Here is an 18,893-nt window from a genome sequence, read left to right on the forward strand (position 1 = left end):
GTTTCCTACTTGCCAAGTCCTCCAGGGATTGGAGACAGGGATTGAATTAGGAAAAGCCACATTGTAACAAGTGTCTGATTGTGCCTTTTATTCTAGGACCACAGCCCTTCATTCTCTGTATTTCCCCTTTCTGCTGGTTTTAGGTATAGAACAGGTATGTAGATATAGAACTGATGCCTCTACTATGTCTCTAAATTTTAGTACCTGGTTTACCTTCACAGAGGAGGTGGCACTATATCACCCTCAGCAGAGACTTATCTTATTCTATTTTTTTTTATATTGCTTTTGCTGGTTGTTTTCAGTAGATAATTGTTCTGGAAAATGCCCTAGAGTTCATCATATACTTAGAAGAACAAGTACTATAAATCACTTTGTGACTCTGTAATTCTATGCTAAATTAGATATTTTGTAAGTTTTTATCTATGGCTTCATGAATAGGTTGAAATCTCCTAGGATCTTGTGGGCTAAGTGTTGGAAAAGGCACCGATCATCTCCTCCTATCTTCTTGCTGTCTCCTGAGTGTCACATTGTTTCTGCCCTCACAGACTTGTTGACAAGAGAGGCTTAATTTAGGGAGGCCACATGGTATAGCGAAAAGAGCATGGCCCTTAGAGTCGGGCAAATTATGAACTCCACTTCAGCCACTGAGGAATGTCACTCTGAGCCTCAGTTTCTTAATCTGTAAAAAAAAAAAAAAAAAAAAGGCCCATTGTATGTGGTTATACAGTGAGACAATATGTTAAAAGTGACTGACAGACTCAAGTCAGTGCTTAATTGATGTAAATCCTCTTCCTCCTAACAGAACTAATATCTTTCAGTATCTAAAATGTAAGAAATTCCTCTGCTACATTAAAGTACTAGCATTTACATGGCCCATCATAATGCTGAGGAGGATTTATGTGAGGATAACACAAATTTTTAAAACCCGAGTTTACCTTATGAAGGTAGTATTTAAACCTTTACTGAACTTTTCTGTGGGTACATATGAACCCATGAACGTGCTCTTCTTTCCTACAGAAGGTGTTGGATATCATAAGTTGCTTGTTCTCATTATAGATTTTACATTTTAAAAATTGTGATGGTTTATTTTGTAAAGATTTAGCATTTTTTACTCTTTTTTCAGAATAATGATGTTAATCAACATCTGTAACCATTAAGAAGCATAACGGTAGTAATCAAAGACTTGAAGAAAATTATAAAAAAAGAAGGAAAAAGCTAATTTAAATGGCCAGCTAATGTGAATATAGACAATGAGCTAATTTCTTATTTTGGGTGCTTTTGAAGGTGAAGACTACACACATTAGTCATATAATAGATTATAGATAAGAGAAATCTAATTTCCTAGAACTAAACTAAATCAGAAACATTAAAAAAAAACAGCGATCTTACTGTTCAAAAATAGTGTAATACGGAAATATTACTTTCATTTGATAACTACATATATTTTCTAAGTCTGAAATGAATCAAGAAAAAATGTAGAAAACAATCTGCTTTAGCTCTTTCATTTGAAAGATTTGGTAGTGCAGTAATGAAGGAGAAATAGTAAAACTGGTATAAAAGCTAAGCGAAAACAGTAGAACAGGGAGAAGTGCAGCAGCGAGAAGATTCATTTCCCAATTATGAGGAAGCAGCCTCATTTCAGTGTTGGCAAAAATTATTTGCTATCATTAGTTCCAGGTTAAAGAAATTTTCTTTAGAACTCTACAATGTAAGGATGCTGGAAAACCATTCCTTGGCAGAACTGGTTAGAGCTAGAGACCTATATACTAAAATGCACTGAGTACCCTATCTTGGGTTATACCTGGAACTGGGATGGGTGTACCCTATACCCTGCCTGTCCAGCCAACCTGGGCATCCAGAAATTAGATAACATAAGAGCTCTGTGCACTGTTGATGTGCTGTCAAACACACACACACACGCACACACACACACACTCTGATTTATATAAGCATACTGTGGAGGTTTTGAAGGGGGAAAGGTCACCCTTTAATAAGGGTCTTCAGAGAGGAGATGAGATAGGAGTTGGGTCTTGAATGATGGTATCATTCAGCTAAGCTGTTATAATGGGAGGGCTTTTCTTGCAGAGGGAACAAAATCAACAAAGGTAAGAAGATGGAAACACACTTGAATATTTGGAACAAAATGTATTTAGAAATGAAAAAGCCGCAATTTCATAAAATAAGATTACAGGTTTCAATTTGTGAGTTGAGTGCTAAAACGTGTGTAGCGTCAAACAGCTCGAAACCCGTGCTCTGGGGCGGTGGTTACAAGAACCCTGAAGTAGACGCAGGAAAGCAGAGGGTTCTGTGCTTACTTCCTGCACGCCCCAAGACTCCTGATACTTTCTCAACACCCTAAGGCTCCTGTTCCAGGTCTCAGAGCTGTAAGTTCAGGTAAAGTTGTAAAGTAGGCTAAGCTTATCTTGAGTCAACCCCATGTCCTTTCTTTCCAGAGCCTTCCTTTTTTCTTCTCTTTCTCACAGATACCCACTGTTCTGTGGTAACTGTCCAAACCCTCTCTCTGGCCCGTTCACCCAACTCTGTCCTTATTAGCAGTACCGTGTCTTGGATGTTTGGTTATGGGCAAAGCTATCACTCAAAGATTGACTCCTGTGTGGCAGGCCACTGAAGGAGACAGCTTTGGCTGGTGGGCAGGAAGCATGTGGGCTTTCCCTTCGCTCACAGGACACTGTCTTAGAGCCAGTGGTACATTCAGGGGAATGTTGGGAATCCCCCTGGGAGGAAGTCATGGTCACAGTGGGTGCTGCTTGCCTTTCCACGTCACGGGAATGAGGCTGTTCATTCCTTGGGGAGAAGTTAATCATCCTCCTAAATGTAGTTATATTTTGTGCTTCTCACGTGCAGTTCTCTGAGCCTGATGGTGAGAGGGGAAAGCTAAGAGCCTGGAACGGAACTTGTCACCTTGAGAATCCAATCATAATTGATAACCAGAGTGCACTTTGTGTTTGAGACCTATTTGATGTCTGAGAGATTTTGGAATATAAATGTCTTCCAGCTCTTTGTCTTAACAGACTGAGATGATTGATATGTGATGTCTAAGGAGATAAAATAAGCAAGGCTACAACGTATGGAGTTTTTCTGACAGGGGACTTTTAGAAGGCATTAGAGAAGCATGGGTCTGTTTCTTTAACTGACACCTTAATTTTCTGTGTTTCACCCTGGCTGGCAAATTAGAGACCTCCCCATCTCCTCGCCAAAGTGCTCTCAGGGGAATAAACTGATGGTGTGTTGCAGTGGCTGTGGCTTAGGTTTAGAATCTTGCTTACTTTTAAATCAAGTGGAGCTTTAGTTTCAGTTATTTCACTGTGAAAACTGAAAAATTGTGTTTGGAAAATATTGCCTTCCTTCTATTTAAATGTCCTTTCTCCTTAAAAATTAGGCTTGTTATTTTAGAAGAAAATGATTTTCAAGCCTCATGAAATGAATTCTGATGTTTGCAATTCTATGACTACTTCGCTGGGGATTACAATCTCTCATCTTGTAAAGAAACTTCATTAACAAAGGTAACAGTCTTGGTGGAAAGCTTTTGAGGCACCAACTGAGTTCATGATTATTAGCAAGAAATTTCCTTTCAAGGCTTCAGTCATTTTAGGTGTAGCTGGAGAGATGAGCAACACTACCTGTTCCTTTTGGGGTTCTCCCAATTAGGAACTGGGCTCATGGTCTAAAATTCGGGAGAATATTATAATATCCTATTTTAATTTGTTGTTTCTGTGTGGGATAAACGAGATTCCTGAGGGCCTCTGTTTATCATATTTCTTGGTTATATTAGTTATAATCCTTACCACCCCCCCAAAAAAGTGCTTTTATGATATTTTCCCAGGGAGACTATAAAACTCCTATGGAAGTTTTCACATATTCATTCATTCACCAAAGAAGTTGTTGGGTGCTTTTATTTTGCTAGGCACTGTGATAAGTGCTAGGGCAAAGAAAGAAGAACTGGGCACAGATTTGTCTACAAATGATTTAAAGACTGGTAGGGAGGTAGACACACACACACACACACACATACATACACACACACACACAGACACATACAGGCATATCATATTTACACAGCCCTCTACTTTATTCTGCACTGAGTTGGACTCAAGGCAGTTGCTCAATCAATGCTTTTTGGCTGAGAGTTAACTAGAAAAGATTGTGGATATCATCCTGTCCAGTTCATCCCTATCACTGGGGAGGAAAATACTCAGAAAGGCTTAGCCACGTGCCCAAGGCAACGCAGCTAATTAGAGGCCAAGCCAAAGATGTCTGATTCCGAGTCTGAGGCACTTCTGTCTTCTAAAGAAGCTGCATTTCCTGATTTCACTGCATCCAAATTCATACTCCAGATTCATAACCAGACTTAACTCACTAAATTCCCTTGAGGATTTTGCCACGCCCAAAATAAAGTTAGAAGTTGGGGGCTCTGGATTGAACTAACACAAAGAGATCATACCTGGCTTTTTTTTTAATTTAAAATTTTATTGGAGCATAGTTGATTTACAATGTTGTGTTAGTTTCAGGTGTACAGCAAAGTGAATCAGTTATACATTTATATATACCCACTCTTTTTTTTTAAGATTCTTTTCCCATATAGATCATTACAGAGTATTGAGTAGAGTTCCCTATGCCTTACAATAGGTTCTTATTAGTTATCTATTTTATGTATAGTAGTGTGTGTATGTCAGTTCCAGTCTCCCAATTTATCCCCCCCCGCACCATCCCCTGGTAACCATAAGTTTGTTTTCTATGTCTGTGAGTCTGTTTCTGTTTGGTATATAAGTTCATTTGTGTCATATTTTAGATTCCACATATAAGCGATATCATATGGTATTTGTCTTTCTCTGTCTGACCTACTTCACTCAGTATGACAATCTCTAGGTCCATCCATGTTGCTGCAAATGGCATTATTTTGTTCTTTTTTATGGCTAATATTCCATTCATTATATGTACCACATCTTCTTTATCCACTCCTCTGTTGATGGACATTTAGGTTGCTTCCATGTCCTGGCTATTGTAAATAGTGCTGCAGTGAATATTGGGGTGCGTGTATCTTTTCGAATTATGGTTTTCTCCAGGTATATGCCTAAGAATGGGATTGCTGGGTCATATGGTAGTTCTATTTTTAGCTTTTAAAGGAAACTCCATACTGTTCTCCATAGTGGCTGTACCAATTTATATTCCCACCAACAGTGTAGGAGCGTTCCCTTTTCTCCATACCCTCTCCAGTGTTTATTGTTTGTAGATTTTTCTTGATGATGGCCGTTCTGACCGGTGTGAGGTGATATGTCATTGTAATTTTGATTTGCATTTCTCTGATTATTAGTGATGTTGAGCATCTTTTCATGTGCTTCTTGGCCATCTGTATGTCTTCTTTGGAGAAATGTCTATTTAGATCTTCTGGCCATTTTTTAAATGGGTTGTTTGTTTTTTTGATATTGAGCTGCATGAACTGTTTTTTTGTTTTGGAGATTAAACCCTTGTTGGTTGCATCATTTGCAAATATTTTCTCCCAGTCTGAGCGTTGTCTTTTTGTTTTGTTTATGGTTTCCTTTGCTGTGCAAAAGCTTCTACTTTTAATTAGATCCCATTTGTTTATTTTTGTTTTTATTTTCATTAGTCTAGGAGGTGGATTGAAAAAGATCTTGCTGTGATTTATGTGAAAGAGTGTTCTGCCTATGTTTTCCTCTAAGAGTTTTATAGTGTCTGGTCTTACATTTAGGTCTTTAATCCATTTTGAATTTATTTTTGTGTATGGTGTTAGAGGATGTTCTAATTTCATTCTTTTACATGTAGCTGTCCAGTTTTCCCAGCACCACTTATTGAAGAGACTGTCTTTTCTCCATTGTATATTCTTGCCTCCTTTGTCATAGATTAGGTGACCATAGGTGTGTGAGTTTATCTTTGTTCCGTTGATCCATATTTCTGTTTTTATGCCAGTACCATACCGTTTTGATGACTGTAGCTTTGTAGTATAGTCTTAAGTCAGGGAGCCTGATTCCTCTAGCTCTGTTTTTCTTTCCGAAGATTGCTTTGGCTAGTCAGGGTCTTTTGTGTTTCCATACAAATTGTAAAAATTTTTGTTCTAATTCTGTGGAAAATGCCATTGGTAATTTGATAGAGATTGCATTGAATCTGTAGATTGCTTAAGGGTAGTATAGTCATTTTCATAATGTTGATTCTTCCAATCCAAGAACATGGCATATCTCTCCATCTGTTTGTGTCATCTTTTATTTCTTTCATCGCTATCTCATAATTTTCTGAGTACAGGTCTTTTGCCTCATTAGGTAGGTTTATTCCTAGGTATTTTATTCTTTTTGTTGCCACATCTGGCTTTTGTATGTTACAAAATCTCATTCAAATATGTAACAGTTTCTCCTTTTCTTCAATTTGGGTTTTTTTTTTTTTTTCATCTCACATTTTTGTCCTCAGAGATGGAATTGGTAAGAAGACTGAAGATTCCAGTTTCAGGCCTGCCAGCCCTGCTACCAAAGCTAATTATTTTTCAGTGTGCAAATAATATGACTGTGGCAGGGGGAGTGTGGAGAGAAGAAGGAAAACCATCACAGGAAGTATAAGTATTTGTGATCATATCCACATTTTTTTTGCCTTTAATTAAAAATCAGGTTGAAATTATTCCTGGTTTGCAATCAATCTTTTTCATTTAGCAGTTATTGCTGAATGATCCGATTTCAACTTATTTTTCTTATAGGTGTCACAGTTGGTCCAATGCTAGACTAATGTGTGTGAAGTAGATTTCTGACAACTGAAACACCTAGATCCATTTGGGAAAATATATTTTCTGTATATGCATGTTTTCCCAAATGTAACACAAAACCTGTATATTTAAAATCCATAAAAGGCAGCTCCAAAGCACATTGCAAAAGTGGAAAAGGGGAAAATCAATACTCTATTAGCTATAACATTACACAGAATTTCTATTCATAGATAAGGGAAAAAAACCCTTTGATTTCATCTTTTGTCAAAATAAATAACTAGCTTTATTTTAAAATCAATTTCCCCCTTTTACATTTAAGTTCTCAAGCCTTTAAAACTGTATACCAAATGACAAAACAGGAACTGAAATCATTAATACCATCAATGAATTGCAATTATCACGTGCTGCGGTTTTTTTTTTTTAAATCAATTCTCTAACACTGTCTCTGGTGGAGTGAAATGCACAGTTTAAATGAGCACATTAAATTCAACACAACCTTGCTATTTGAGAAGTTAATATTATAAGGACTACTTTTCTTTTGTTGTCAAAAGAAAGTGGCTGTCTAATTAGAGAAAAAGGGTGTCCAGAGAATATTGACAAATTATTGGCTAAATAGGCCGTTGTCTCCTTCTGTCTTAACTCAGATTGTCTTCACAGAGAAGAATGTAGGTTTGAGTGTTGGGGTGTAGGAGAGAAATGCAGTCTTTGCACAGCTTTCAGCCACTTCCATTTATCCCTCTTTCCTGCTTCACTCCTGTTCTCTTTTTTCAAAAGTGTGACCTGGGTTAGCAGAGTGACTGCACTTGGCAGGGAAAGAGAAACAGAGGGAGCAACTCATGGTTCTTCTCATTCTTGGCTTTTCAGCTTTGGGAGGAATCTAACAAAGTAGCTTCTGAAATCAGTTACGAACATAAAGAAACTTATTTTTCAACATGTTTCTGCTACTGATTTCTGCCAAGACAAATACTTATGGCATATTTGCATATTTGATAATTTGGAGAGATAAATCTTTTAAATAATCACGTTTTGCTTTTGGTAGCACCTTTCCTGTGAATATTTTTCAAAATTCATAGTAATTGGAGTGAAATCCCATGGAAGACCAAGCTCTACCTTAGAGCTCAGTTGGATCATTTAGAAGGCCCTGCAGGGGTTTGCTGAGAGGTCTTATAACAGGACAGAGGTGCCCAAGGCCGGCCAGGTGTGCTCTCACTTCACACCACATCTGAGTGCATTAGAGAATCTCATGGCAGGAAGAGGTGGCACCCTCATCTCCAGGACAGTTGAGGTAATCAATTCCCAATCATTGTGGTGTTCCATGCCAACTATTGCATGAGGACAAAAGAGCCCAAGATAAGAAACAATTAAAATAATACAGATGCTTTATGTGTGAAGGGGAAAAGATCAGCAAAAGTATTCTGAACGTGCTAATGTTTTATATTTTTCTTTGAGTGGGGATTTGTTGTTGGGACTATTTTATTCATTGGCTATTGAAAAAGCACTTAATGGACTACAAGCTTTTCAAGGGCCTACAACGTTTGAAATTTTAAATTTCTTTTCTCCAAAATTAAAAAAAACCCAATTCTACAAAATTGAAATTAATTAATACCTAATTTCAAAATCTGTTTTTTTTTTGGAGCAGAGAAAGTTTTATTGCAGGGCCAAGCAAGGAGAATGGGTGGCTTGTGCTCAAAAAACACTAACTCCTTAATTTAACTATCTTTAGAACATAACATTATATCAAGTAGTCTACCACAACTCAGCCAGTAGAGTTTTAAGTAATTTGCATGACTTGTTTTAATATGTTTGATATATTATGGTGGTAGTACCTCTGAAGTAAGAACTCCTAAATCTTTCAAGAGTCTTAGAATTCGATGTGTGTGCGTGGGGGTGGTGGTGGTGGAGGATGGGTGGGAGTGAGGGTGGCATAGGGTGAAGGGAGGGGATGAGGTTTTGGATGGAGGGAAAACTTCTTGAAAACTGTGGCCAAAGTTAAAAGCCATGGTGTTAAATATGATAATTTCTGAGAAACTCATACGTGACTTGAAAAGTGCTTCTTAAATACCAAATTGTTTCCTTTTGAACAAAGACAACAACTTAATTTTGAAATGATAAACAGGATTAAATAGAAGTTGTGATGTACAACTCAAGTTTCAGAATTGGCAGCCATCATTCGTGGAGCAATGAACTAGAAAATCTATTCTTAATGACCATAGTAAGCCTATGTGCAGATGTGTTTTTCTTGGAAAACCTGATATACTGTAGTTGGAATTCACAAAATAGATATGTCAAGGAGTTGCTTTATCAAATGATTCTTTGCTTTATAAAAGGGTTTTATTGCAAATTAGTTTAAGGACATGCACATACTTGAAACATTTGTTTAGAGACCACTGTCTGTTTGGGGGGCTGATTAGAGAATCATAAAGCCCAGACCCAACCTGTCTGTTTTAGTCTGTTTGGGTGGCTGTAACAAAATACTGTAGACCGGGTGGCTTATAAACAGCAGCAATTTATTACTCACAGTCTGGAGGCTGGAAGTCCAAGATCAGGGTGCCAGCATTGTCGGGTTCTGGTGAGAACCCACTTCCTGGTTCCTCTTCAGTTTCTTTTCTCTGTGTCCTCACATGGCAGAAGGGCCTAGGGAGCTCTGTGGGGGTCTCTTTTATAAGAGCGCTAATCTAAATCAGGAGGGTTCTGCCCTCATGACCTAATTACCTCCCAAAGGCTCCATCTCCTAATGCCATAAACCTGGGATTTGAACATATGAATTTGGGGGTGGGGCACACAAACGTTCAGACTATAGCAATGTCCAAAACTCAATCCATTACCATCCCAAGTTAAACCCATTGTCACCCTTCCTCATAGCCTCTACTTGTCCTTGCCCACCTCTGTTCAAGGCATCTTTGCTCACTCAGTTGCTGAAGCCAGAAGGCTCTCTCCCATCAACGAGTTCTTCTCATCTTGCAGTCACCAATTAATTCTATTATCTGTACCTCCTCCTTGTGTCTTGTCTTGGAAGGAGATCTTTTTGTTTTGTATTTTTCTTTTAGCAATTCTTATGTCTGTGGAAGGATTTTTTCAATGAGTCAGTCAGATGCTCTATACATTTTCTGTGTGTCATCCTAAAATCAGTCCTTACAGTTCTCTTGTAATATACGTTATCCAGATTAGGAACAGAGGCAGAGAGATTAGGGAGGGTGAAGGTAGGGATGTGTGAAGAGATAATAAACTAGCATTCACTGAGCCCCCATTATGAGTCTGGCTTTCTGCTAGATGCTTCATATATGTCATCCAGTTTCTTACATCCACCCTTGATGTAGAGATTATACTTATTTTTTACTAACGAGGATGCAGCTGAGGCCCAGGGGTTAAAACATGTTCAAGCTCACAAAAGCGGTAGGTGGTGAAGTAAGACTTGGGAGCCAGGCTGGTTTCTCATCATTATACCATTCTCCCTTAACTGTATTCCCTGGCAAGGAAAAATGTGCTTAAAATTGAAGTCTTCTGATTTCTAGTCTAGTTTCCAAACGCCCTTCTTCTAGGTTATCCTTTTAACAAGTTAATATAGCTGACATAAAATAATAGAATACATGTATATAATTAGTGATAGTTCTAGTGATAGAGGACTCTAAGGCATTTTGAAGAACTCTAAGGCATCTGACTGCCTGCTTTACTTTTTAAAAATATCTTTTCATTCTTTTTAAAGGAATCTTGCTTCTCCAAAAAGAACCCTAACAGCTCCCTAGAAATTGCAATTTTTTACACTTAATGGAATGTCAGTGGATTTTCAGAGGAATTTTTAAATACAGGAGTTAAATGTATGAGGGCACAGCCAAAGCTGAGCAGCCTGGAAGCTTTCCTTACTAGTCATGGTGTTGATCATCTGTACAAAAAGGCTCAGATTCATAATTTTGGACAACATTAACAGAGCTGAGAACTTATCAACAGTGGAATTTGTATAGCATAAATATAGACAAAAAGTAGATAAATACCAAAAAATGTGTTAGCTCACGACAAGCAGTCAAAAATTGATTACTTATATATAGTTTAAGATTCCATATTAAGTGTGTTGAAGAGGCCTCTTGATTGTTTAGAAAAACTGGAATTAGGAGAAAATATGCCCCTTTTGGGTCAGTGAAAAGATCCCTGATTTTGGGATCTCTGCCATTAACTCACCACGTAAAGGTGGGTGAGGCTCCTACAAATAGAGGGGTTAGACTAACTCTCTCAAGGCCCTTCAGCTCTCCCAATATACACCAAGATTCAAATTTTTTGCAACAGTTCTCTTCACCTCATAAAGAGAAAGATAATTCACTCTTTTCCATATTCATGAAGATTAATGTCATAACAGCTCTCAGTCTTCACATTTGTTCTCTTTATGAATTGCAATCTCAGAACTTGTGCTGTGCTGGATGCATGGAAAAACAAATGACTTCCATGCATAACGAGGTACGAATGTTGCTAATCTGTCTTGTAGAAACGAAGTCCCCAAGGTATAACAATCATTCTTAACTACACATTTGTTTAGATTTCTTGACATGCAACTGTACTTATTTAAAAAGAGGCTTATGCTTTTATAATTCTGAAGTAAGACATTGATTTGTTATTATTACTTTTCCAGAAATGATTCCATCTATTTGCAAAAACACAATTGAACTGAATCACCTTAAGTAATATAAATAGGTGTCATGAATAAGGCAAAAAAATTCAAACTACTCCTTAGAACATGCCTTATTTTCTAGTAAATTTATGTTGATATGCCAATTAAGATATGAGGTCAAAATTTATTTCAGAACCCCAGAAAAGAGCTAAGGAATCACTGTAGCTACAAGGGCAAACTGCAAGTATAAGCTCTGACCACTAAATGCACACCCCTCCCCGTCTCCCCTCATTTCTGGTCTCCATGCTGGGGCCATTGCCACTCTCCACGGGGGAGGAAATGGAAGCTGTCAAGTCCCAGGCAGCCCTGTGGAGGCTGCTTCATAGGTCATTTCTGAGGAGATTTTGTTTGTGAGCCACAAAATTGGATCCATAACAAAGCAGGTGACTGAGGAGCAGACAAAAAGCCAGAGATTTACAGGGCAAACTGCAGTGCCTGAAAATTCTTCAAGGAGGGAAAATGTTTTATGGAGTTGAATGAAACAAGGTGTAGAAGATTGGGCCAAGTAAAAAGTTTGAAGTGTAACTTAGCCTTATTCAATTTTTAAAACAGATTGATCCCTCTAAAAGGGGATTTAAAGGAAACTAAAAAGGAAAGGTTCTCTTTAGGAAGAGGAGCCATTAGCAACTCCATTCCCGGAGGGCCAAAGCCGGGTCTGGGTGAGTTGCTGGCTGGGTTTGCCATCACCAGCCCCTCTGCCTTGCTCCATTAGGGGTCTTCCTTCTCATCTTACACTCTTTCACATTCTCCCTACTTTCCTGTTTTTCAATGTCACCCTCCATGAACATTCCTAATATTTTACAGTTTATCAAAGAACCCTTCATGTCGCTTTGCTGGAAGATTGTGTCTGCTTGTCAGCCACGTTATCTACCAAGGGAAGCTATTACACTTAATTGTTTTCTTATGAGTATGACATGCAGCATGTAGTCTGTGGAGCAGAAGATAAAGGTCCCTTGAAACTGAGCTCAAAGAAACCTTCTTTGGTGGTTTCTCTGACCTCCCCAGGGAGAGGAACAGTAAATGTTAACATTTATTAAGGAGCTTATGGTGTGTCAGGCACCGTAATTTAAATGCATTAAGTCACTGAATCCTTACAATGGCCTCATGAGAGAACTACAGGCAGGCCTTCTTTTATTGCGCTTTGCAGATATTGCATTTTTTTTAAACAAATTGAAGGTTTGTGGCAACCTTGCATCAAGCGAGTCTATCGGTGCCATTTTTCCAACAGCATTTGCTCCCTTCATGTCTCTGTGTCACATTTTGGTAATTCTCGCCATATTTCATATCTTCCACCAGCAGAAAGATAGTGACTTGCTGAAGGCTCAGATGATCATTAGCATTTTTTGTTTGTTTGTTTTTACGGTACGCGGGCCTCTCACTGTTGTGGCCTCTCCCGTTGTGGAGCACAGGCTCCAGACACGCAGCCTCAGCAGCCACGGCTCACGGGCCCAGCCGCTCCGCGGCATGTGGGATCTTCCCGGACCGGGGCACGAACCCGTGTCCCCTGCATTGGCAGGCAGACTCTCAGCCACTGCGCCACCAGGGAAGCCCTGATCGTTAGCATTTTTTAACAAGAAAGTATTTTTTAATTACGGTATGTATATATATCTTTAGACATAATGCTATTGCATACTTAATAGACTACAGTATACTATAAGCATAACTTTTATATGTGCTGAGAAGCCAAAAAATTCGTGTGACTGCTTTATTGCAATATTCGTTTTTTTGTGGTGGTCTGGAACCAAACCCACAATATCTCCCAAGTATGCCTGTATTTTTGTTTCCATTTTAAAAATGTGGAAGCTGAGGTACATAGCTGGTAAGAGGCATGGGGCAGACTGTGGAGTGGGAAGTCAGAGCAGAGACGCTCAGATGTTCAGACTCCATTCCTCACACACTAGATGCTGGGTTTGCTGGATAAGAGCCACAAGAGCCATGACAATCCCCACCAGATGGTGGCACGGAGGCCACAGATAGACTTGCTGCTTCCTTTGAGGTCTGGCGCAGTAACTGAGAAGCAACTGGTTTGTGGGTAGATTCAACGGGGAGCTAGCAAAGACAAAGTCAGGAGGATTGGCCCACATTTTCTAGTCTGCCGTTGCTGAAAGCAGAGATCTGAGGCAGGTTGGCTGCTGCTGTTTTTCTGTCTTCTGTCAGCTTGTTTCTGGACGTTTCAGGGTTTCATACAAGCCCAGAGTCTGTCTGCACACACACAGGGTATCGCTGCAGGCACACGAGTCCCCTTTTTTTCATAACTAACTCAACAAGGCACTGTATACTGGGGTCCTAGGGCATTTTCCTGAATCAGCCTCTATCCACACGCCGTCCAAAACCCTCACGGCTACCATTCTTCCTGTTTGTAGCCTTTCACACTCTCCGCGTGTGACTTATCTCATTTGTATCCTCAGTGTCTAGCACAGTGCCTGGCATAGGGTTGATACTCGAGAAATGCTTACTAAATGAATAAACGGACGCATGAGTGAGACATAGGACTTGATCACATATTGATAGGGTCAACAGGGAAGTGCCCAGCATTATGTAGCTCTGACACCAATTTTTTGCATGCAAACATCTGTCTTCATTTTTAATCTATTTTCCATCTCACATTCTAAATTGAGTTCTCAGGACTTTTCATTTCTTGTATTTCATTACTATGTGTATATTGTTTCATGCTTGAATGAGGCAGACATTTAAGGTTTTGACAAGCATTTAAAAATTTTTAACTACAGTTTTTTGAATGAAGAGTGAAGGCTTTGTACCTCACCTCAAGAAACAAACATCTTGAGAGAAAATCTTGAATGAATAAGTAGAATGGGTCATCTTGATTCTCTCAAAAATAAAAATACTAAATATTTTTATTGTACCTTATTCCATTGACTTATAATGTTGAAATTATTCCACTAAATATTAACTTGTGTTATTGCTATACATTTTTTCCTTTAATTCAGCCTGGGTAACGAATTTGGATGATGAAATTGCATGTTTGAATATGAAACCTACTCTTGAGTACAAAAAATAATGAGAGACAAGAATAGCAGATTGAAATGCCCCCCAGATCTACACATCTAATTTTAATACTTTTTTTCAATCTCACTAAGCTTTTTAGCAAGTAGCAGGCGAGCAGAATGGACTGATGGCTTTTCTACTCCCTGTTCATCCTCCTACAGAAGTCCTGACCTGCAGTGCAGTGGCCAAGAGCTCTGAAGGGGGGAGGCATAAAGAGAAGCACAGATTCCGGTTAATTCACAAATTGCCCAGTCAGCTCCTGCAATAATTGAGAGTCAGCTGTAACAAATCTTGTTTCCATCTCAGGCATGAATAATGCTGGGCATCAACTCTGTATTTTTTTTTTTTTTCCTATCTCAGAACCATTCCAGGCCATAAGATTCCTTTGCTGTTACTTTAAAAATAATCCAGTAAAGAATAAACCTGTGTCTTTTTTGGTCCCCAATACCTGGCATTTCATCTACAGAAATAAAAATCTTAAGAGCAGTTCAGCAAGTGAGCAAATAAAACATATTCTTTGATTTCCGTGTGACACCTGGGATGAGTATATTTATCTTTTTTTCTGGCTTTTTTTTCTGTGTCTGAGAAATGAAGGAACTAGTTCTGGTTCATTACTTGAAACTGCATTGGAGATTTACTGCCCTGTCAGGAAAAAATTATATAAAGTAATGGGTATTTGCAATTGTACGCTCCTCTTACGTTCCATGGAGGAATGATCCTTTGTTCTCTTGGCCTGAGACAGGGCCTCTGTTGTGCTGAATGAGATGTGGGGTTGGGAGTGGGGAGAAGAAAGGCAGAAGTTAAGAATAATTTAGGTTCCTTTGTTTTAGAAAGAAGAGAGGACAAGGAGACTCAAGGGCAGAGGCATGGAGGGAAGAAGAGAGAGGAGGGAGGGAGCGAGAGAGAGACAGACAATAGGAGTGAATAAATCTGGGAGTATCATGAGCTGCTGGGAGGTGAGAGACAGAGTTTGGATGTGCCACGTGCTCAGACTGTACTCCAGGGAGCCCAGTTTTATGCAGGTTACACTATTAAACATGGAGAGATCAGCATTCACAAGTGTGACAATTCTCACAGTTAATTATATACAAAATCTTCATGACTTTGTTTTCGCCTTGCGTCTTTTCTGTGGTGTATTTTTGCGTTATCTTTTATTCTCTTGAGCACAACCAGAATAATAATGATAGACATGTTGTTTTTATAACATACAGTTCTGTTGAGGGTTAAATTTAATTTTTATAGTCTGGAATTGCAGTGGTTCCTCTCAGGAACTCTTAAGTATGCTTTTCTCTTTAACATACTTTATGTATTTATAAATTTTTATAAGTTGAGAAAGCTTCATTTGGAAAATCAACTAAGTCGTAGTCTGTACTCTTAGAATGTTATTGCACATCAATATTAACATGACTTTGATACCATACCAATGTGAATGTCTTTTTCTATCTTTTTATTTTTATTTTTTTTTGCGGTACGTGGGCCTCTCACTGTTGCGGCCTCTCCCGTTGCGGAGCACAGGCTCCGGACACGCAGGCTCAGCGGCCATGGCTCACGGGCCCAGCCACTCCGCGGCATGTGGGATCTTCCCAGACCGGGGCACGAACCCGTGTCCCCTGCATCGGCAGGCGGACTCTCAACCTCAACCGCTGCGCCACCAGGGAAGCCCTCTATCTTTTTATTTTAACAGAAACCAGGGTTTTGTTGGCACTGGTTCCTAATATAATTTTAAAAATCTGTATTTATCTTATTTTAAAATCTTTCTCTCATCATTAATTCCATTTTATTCATTAGATATTTTTGCTCTTGCTGGTGTCTCACCAGCAACCTTTTTGTAGGTTTCAGTGCAGTAAAGTAACTTTCCTTTAGTGCACAGCACAAGGCTTTGCATAAAGTAAATGCTCATGTATTGAATAAATGTAGACTAATAGAATTCTCCAATTAGTTTTAGAGGACAGAGAGTATGATGGCTCCTTGATGTGTCAGCTTGGCTGGACTGAACAATAGTCCTTAGGTATTCAATCAAACACGAATTTAGGGGCTACAATGAAGGGATTTGAAGTTTAAAGTCCCTAATCAGATGACCTTAACAAAAGGAAGCTTATCCTGGGTCTGGCCTAATCAGGTGAGCTCTTTCAAAGAGGTCTTCTTTGGGCCCAAGACTCCAACAGCTGCTGGGTCTGCATTGGCTCTCGTTCGCTGAATGTTGGGGTTTCAGCCTGCTTGTAATTTCCCCTTCTTTTACTGGCCTGGGGACAGCAAACTTCAGCTTGTGGCTGTGGGGTTTCATCCTGCTTGTAATCTTGCTTTGTGATTGTCTGTGGACAGGACCTTCAGCCTGTGTCCATAGGTAACAGCTTTCTCATTTCTTCCCTTTTTGAGTGTCGGCCCTATGGACTTATTTAACTGGCCCTCACGATCTCATAAACCAGTTCCTTGTTAATGCACACACACACACACACACACACAGTTTTTGCTGGTTTTGCTTCCCTTGTTGAACTCTGATTGACTGAGTGGGTATCTGATTCCTCCTCTTTTATTCCCAATGACACTCATTAAGTTTAGTTCTCATAAATCTTGGCTGAATGACTCCTGGAATCCTCAAGGGCTAAAATGGACTCTAAATTATACTTGAAGTATAATTTTAATAAACATATAGGCTTTGGACAAACTAGTGTACCTTGGGAGGTCAGTGTTTCCTTTTTTATTTCAAATGTTTTCCTTTTTATTATTTATTATTTTTTGTTTTCTTTTTCATTTTGATGAAAGAAAAATAGCTGAGAAGTTTTGAACATATTCAGTGAGCAAAGAAACTAACTGTAAACCCAGCCCAGAAAAGTTGGCTCTGTTGGAGCTACCAACAGCTACAAAGAGCTCCATTCCAGCTACTGAAAGATGCTTGAGGATGACGGCTGGTTTTATCCAAGGTTGCTGGGCTGAGGGGGTTTTCATCATACACTCTCATTTCCTTCCCTCCCTCCTTTGCTTTCTCCCCTCCTTCTCTTCCTTCTTTGCTTTCTTCTCTCCTTTCATTTTTTCCCAACCTCTCTTTTTCTCTTTCCTTCCACAAGCAGTTATGGTGAGGGAAAATTGTGATAAGATGTGTCAGGAATACTTCTCATTGGCAGGTTATCAGAGACCTGGAAGGCCAAGCCCGGCCTGGTTGGAGTAGGGATTGGGGGTCAACTTGTGAGGAAAGGAAGCAGGAAGTGGACCGTTTGATCCTACTTTGATCAGAGGCTGGGCTAAAGGCATTCACTTACCTGTATTTCTGCTTGTTTTTTTTATTTTTATTTATGACCATTTATTTTTTTGTTTTTTAGATTCCATATATATGTGTTAGCATACGGTATTTTTCTCTTTCTGACTTACTTCACTGTGTATGACAGACACTAGGTCCATCCACCTCACTACAAATAACTCAATTTCGTTTGTTTTTATGGCTGAGTAATATTCCATTGTATATATGTGCCACATCTTCTTTATCCATTCATCTGTTGATGGACACTTAGGTTGCTTCCATGTCCTGGCTATTGTAAATAGAGCTGCAATGAACATTTTGGTACATGACTCTTCTTGAATTATGGTTTGCTCAGGGTATATGCCCAGTAGTGGGATTGCTGGGTCGCATGGTATTTCTATTTTTAGTTTTTTAAGGAACCTCCATACTGTTCTTCATAGTGGCTGTATCAATTTACATTCCCACCAACAGTGCAAGAGTGTTCCCTTTTCTCCACACCCTCTCCAGCATTTATTGTTTGTAGATTTTTTGATGATGGCCATCCTGACCGGTGTGAGATGATATCTCATTGGAGTTTTTTTTTTTTTTTTTTTTTTTTTTGTGGTACGCGGGCCTCTCACTGCGGTGGCCTCTCCCGTTGCGGAGTACAGGCTCCGGACGCGCAGGCTCAGCGGCCATGGCTCGCAGGCCCAGCCGCTCCGCGGCATGTGGGATCTTCCCGGACAAGGGCACGAACCCGTGTCCCCTGTATCGGCAGGCAGACTCTCAACCACTGCGCCACCAGGGAAGCCCTTCATTGTAGTTTTGATTTGCATTTCTCTAATGATTAATGATGTTGAGCATTCTTTCATGTGTTTGTTGGCAACCTGTATATCTTCTTTGGATAAATGTCTGTTTAGGTCTTCTGCCCATTTTTGGATTGGGTTGTTTGCTTTTTGAATATTGAGCTGCATGAGCTACTTGTATATTCTGGAGATTAATCCTTTGTCCGTTGCTTCATCTGTAAATATTTTCTCCCATTCTGAGGGTTGTCTTTTTGTCTTGTTTATGGTTTCCTTCACTGTGCAAAAGGTTTTTTTTTTTTTTTTTTTGTGGTACGCGGGCCTCTCACTGTTGTGCCCTCTCCCGTTGCGGAGCACAGGCTCCAGACGCGCAGGCTCAACGGCCATGGCTCACGGGCCTAGCCACTCTACGGCATGTGGGATCTTCCCGGACTGGGGCACGAACCCGTGTCCCCTGCATTGGCAGGCGGACTCTCAACCACTGTGCCA

Source organism: Monodon monoceros, unplaced genomic scaffold (genome assembly GCF_005190385.1).
Source record: "Monodon monoceros isolate NGI ecotype Baffin Bay Population unplaced genomic scaffold, NGI_Narwhal_1 Super_Scaffold_6, whole genome shotgun sequence".
Taxonomy (NCBI): domain Eukaryota; kingdom Metazoa; phylum Chordata; class Mammalia; order Artiodactyla; family Monodontidae; genus Monodon; species Monodon monoceros.